General features: G+C 50.4%; 1 pseudogene; it reads left to right on the top strand.

The window, feature by feature from the left end:
* The first annotated feature begins 874 nt into the window (after positions 1-874).
* Positions 875-3,948, top strand: LOC101552133 (heat shock protein HSP 90-beta-like; annotated as a pseudogene).
* Positions 3,949-4,893: the final 945 nt, after the last annotated feature.

The following is a 4,893-nucleotide window of genomic DNA, read 5'->3' as shown; positions in this document are numbered from 1 at the left end:
TACCCTTATACCGGGAAGTCACTGCTATGTTACACAACTTCCTGGGATTTCTTTTTTGCAGACCCTTCACGTGGGGCAAGCCCCCTTGATTTTACCCTTGTGATTGACACCCATAGCATCACAAGGACAGAAGCTCGAGGCCACCAGGGTGTAGCGAGTAGAAATAGACACTGATTCTTACTTACAGCCCAGAGCACCCAAATCCACTCACATGGTTCCTGACCTCTGATACATTTCGTGTTTTACCACCTTTTGTTTTTGTTTTGGAGCCACACCTAGAGGTGTTCAGGGACTACTACTGATTGGGTGCTAGGGAGTTGCTGCTGTCAGTGCTCAGGGGACCATGGGGTGCCGGGGATTGCACTGGGGGCTCCCACATACAAAATATCCTCATGCAAAGCCTGGGCTGTAGACCTTTGTGTATCTCCCTGGTCTGGAGCGAAGGACCCTGGTGTATGATTTGAGTTACGAGGCTACAGTTCCCAAAGTTGAATAAAATTCACTCCATCTGGTTCTCTTGAGTTACCCCCATTCAGCATTGTTTTGGCACATGAGCTGGACGCTGTCCAGCTAGTATTTACAACTCTTCTCTTTCAAGATGTCGAGGAAGTACACCACGGAAAGGAGGAATATGGAGACTTTTTGCCTCGCAGGCAGAAATTCCCCAATTTATGTCTTACTTCATCAATACCTTTCAGTCCAACAAGGAAATATTTCTCCGGGAATCCATCAGTAATGCTCCGGATGCCTCGGACAAGATTAGCCCAGAGGACTGACCGGCCCTTCCAAGTTGGACGGTGGTAAAGAGCTGAAAATGGACACCATCCCAAATCCCCAGGAATACTCCTCAATTCTGACGGACTCAGGCACTGGCATGACCAAATCTGATCTTCTAAAGAATGTGGGGACCACTGCCAAATCTGATGCAGAGGCATTTGCAGATGCTTTTCAGGCTGATGCAGACATCTCCATGATCGGGCAGTTTGGTGTTGGCTTCTATTTTGCTTACTTGGGAGCAGAGAAAGTGATTGTGATCACACAGCAACAATGATGACGAGTGAAATAAGTTGACTTCGTTAAGATGATTGGATTTGCTTCTGGGTTAAAATGCCTTGGCTGGGGGCTGGAGCTAGAGCACAGAGGGTAGGGTGTTTGCCTTATAAGCAGCCGACCCAGGTTCAATCCCCAGTATCCCATATGATCCCCCAAACACTTCCAGGAGTAATTCCTGAGTGCAGAGCCAGGAGTAATCCCTGAACATCACTGGGTATGATGCAAAAAGAAAAAAACAGTCTTGGTTGTGTCAGTCAACCTTTTGTTTCATCTTGCACTTAATTGTGACTTCTCCAGAGGGGCATATTGGCTGGGACACCAAAGTGATCCTCCGTATTAAAGAAGATCAGTCAGAATATGTCAAGGAGAGTGAGATAAATAGTAAGGAGCACACATAGTTTGTTGGTTACCCCATCACCCTCTATTTGGAGGGAAAAAAAAAGAGAGAGTGAGAGAAAGAAATCAGTGACAGGGCTGGAGCAATAGCACAGCAGGTAGGGCATTTGCCTTGCACGCGGCCAACCCGGGTTCGATTCCCAGCATCCCATATGGTCCCCTGAGCAGCGCCAGGGGTAATTCCTGAGTGCAAAGCCAGGAGTAACCCCTGTTCATCGCCAGGCATGACCCAAAAAGAAAAAATAAAGAAAAAAAAAAAGAAATCAGTGAGAATGAGGCAGAAGAAGAGAAAGGTGAGAAAGATGAGAAGAAGGCCAAGACTGAAGGTGTAGGCTCAGATGGGAGGATGACAGTGGCAAGGATAAGAAAAGGAAAGCCAAGAAGATGGAGAAGCACTCTGATCAGGAGGAACTAACCAAGACAAAGCACACGTGTGCCAGAAATCCTGATGACATCACCCAGGAGGAATACGGGGATTTAATAAGTCTGACGAATGACTGGGAGGGCCTTGTGACAGTCAAACACGTCTCTGTAGAAGGTCAGCTGGAATTCAGGGCCTTGTTCCCCGTCCCCCGCCTCTGTTTGACTTCTCTGAGAACAAGGAGAACAACAGCATCAAACTCTCTGTCCACTGTGTATTCATCACGGACAGCTGTGCTGAGCTGATATCAGAATATCTCAACTTTATCTGGGGCATGATTGACTCTGAGGATCTGCCCCTGAATATTTCTGGAGAGAGGCTCCCTCGGAGCAAAATCTTGAAGGTCATCCGCAAAAACATTGCTTTGGGGTTTAGTTTGATTGTTTTGTTCTGCTTTTGGGGGGGGATCACATCCAGGGATGCTCAGGCATAACTCCTGGCTCTGGGCTCAGAAATTACTCCTGACGGTGTTCAGGAGACCAGGTGGGGTGCTGGGGATCTAACCCAGGTTGATCGCATACAAGGCAAGTGCCTTACCCACTGTCCTATCGCTCCAGCCCCACAAAAAACATTGAAGATGTGCATGTGTACAACGTGGAATACGATGAAGCTTAAAGGCCTAAGGCTTGGACCCATCTGAAGGCCTAAGGCATGGGCTCCGCTGGACTCTCTGAGCTGTGGTACCACCACACTTCTACGTGGGGATGAGATGACTCCCCTTTCAGAGTGAGTCTCTTGCACGTAGAAGACACAGAAACCCACTTATTGCATCTCTGCAGAGAGCAAAGAGCAGATGCCGACTTGGCTTTTGTGGAGCGAGCCCGAAATTGGGGCTTCGAGGTGGCATATACGACCGACCGCGCCCATTGGTGAGTGCTTCGAGTGGCCACTGAGGGAGCTTGATGGGAAGTCCCTGGTCTCAGCCAGCAAGGAAGGCCGGGGGCTGCCTGAGGAGGAGGAGAAGAGAATAAAAGGGAGGCAAGCAAGGCCACGTCTGAGAACCTGTGCAAGCTCAGGAAGGAAATCGTGGGTAAGAAGGTCGAGAGGTAACAATACTCAGTAGACTGTGCCTTCACCCGAGGTGAATTATCATATTCTGTAATATGATGCATTATGATTTGTATGGGCTGGAGCGATAGCCCAGTGGGTAGGGCGTTTGCCTTGCATGCAGCCAACCAGGGTTTGATTCCTTCGCCCCTCTCGGAGAGCCCGACAAGCTACCAAGAGTATCCCGCCTGCACGGCAGAACCTGGCAAGCTACCCTTGGCGTATTTAATATGCCCAAAACAGTAACAAGTCTCACAATGGAAATGTTACTGGTGCCCGCTCGAGCAAATCGATGAACAATGGGACGACAGTGCTACAGTGCTACCTTTATTTAAACGCTGTGGTTCAGAAAGTTGTTCATGATGCATTTGTTACAGGAACTCAATGTTCCAACACTCCTCTCACCACCAGGATGGCCTTCCCTCCACCACTGTCCCCATTTTCTTAACCAGCCCCCGACTGCCCCCTAAGCAGGCACAAATAATCGATTTTATATTGCTTGTTACAATAAAATGGCTAATAGAATTACCCCCCCAAAAAAAAATCAACAACAAAAAAACTTCAGTAAAAGAAAACTTGTGAAAATTGTTCTATCTCACTGTATATCGATGTGGGCCATTAAGTTCTTGTCTGAGGGTTTACTAAGCTGTTGTTGCCACATTGAGGCTTCTGTGTTATTTTTATTAAGCTCAGTCGGCTTCTAGGTTACTTTCCCACCTGACGTGGTGTGTTCCCACTGGGATGTCAGGACTATGGAATCTGGAGGTATCACGTGACCACAAATGCAGCTGCAAGCTCCGGAATATTTAACTGGCTGTGAGTGTATAAGGTAGCAGTTGTAGGATGTGGGTGCGGCTTCCGGAATCACGGGGGCATGGGAGGAGGCTGCCCGTCCCCACTACAAGAAGACCCCAGAGTTCTCAGCCTGGAGACCGGTGTGCCTGGGATTTTCGGCAGTTTGGCATCTCTTGTACAGCTCAGTCATGAGGTGGCGGAGTTGGGCTTTGGGCCTGGTGGCTGTTGCGGAGTGAGAGCAGCTACCGGGGCTTCTGCAGGGGGGGCACACCCTCCCCCCTCCCCAGGGCACGCCAGAGTTTTCATGGGAGACCGTGCACCCATGAAGCGTTGCACCCAGTCTATCTCTTGCGGGAACGAACTGTGAGTCTGTAAGGCTGGGCGGATGGGTGAGCTTCCATGGCGGCGGTGAGGATGGGGTCTGTCTTGTCTGCCTCAAGGCAGGATAGGGGAAGGGTCTCCAGTGTACCCCCCCCACCTCCCCATTTGACTGCAGGTTCGGATGTTGTATTTTGTGTTATTGTGTTCTGAAATTAAGGCATGCAAAATAGAGAGTTGTGCTCTCTAAAATTAATAAACGTGTCACCCCCGTCTACATGCTGTCCGTCACGGCTGACAGCAGGTTGGCTCAAGCCAAAGAGGCACCAGGCCCTCAGGGCAGGCCTCGTTTCCTAGTTCAAGGAAGACCCTCGGGGGGCCTGCTCTGTGCTGGACACCAGCAACAGCGTGACCCAGAGCCCGTCGGGTGGAGAACCCATGATGGGGTACAGTTTCCTGGAGGGCCATAGATGTGAGCCCTGGTGTTCCATGTGCCATGTCGTTGCCTATGGGGGGCGCACCTGGAGGGGGGCCTCCAGCAAGGAGCTCCAGAGTCCCGAGGAAGACAAGGAGTGTCCCCCCTTTTTTGCTGTGCTCTTTTTTTTTTTTTGCTTTTTGGATCACACCCAGCAATGCACAGGGGTCACTCCTGGCTTTGCACTCAGGAGTTACTCCTGGCAGTGCTCAGGGGACCATATGGGATGCTGGGAATCGAACCCGGGTCGGCCGCGTGCAAGGCAAACGCCCTACCTGCTGTGCTATCACTCCAGCCCCTGCTGTGTGTTCTTGACAGTCATCCCTGCTACTTGGGGTGGGATCAGGAATACTCGGAGGTGCTCAGGGGCTACTCCTGGCTCTGTGCT

Source organism: Sorex araneus, chromosome 6, assembly GCF_027595985.1.
Source record: "Sorex araneus isolate mSorAra2 chromosome 6, mSorAra2.pri, whole genome shotgun sequence".
Classification (NCBI taxonomy): Eukaryota; Metazoa; Chordata; class Mammalia; order Eulipotyphla; family Soricidae; genus Sorex; species Sorex araneus.
Note: the sequence above shows the minus strand (reverse complement) of the source record. Positions and strands in the feature narration are given on the sequence as shown.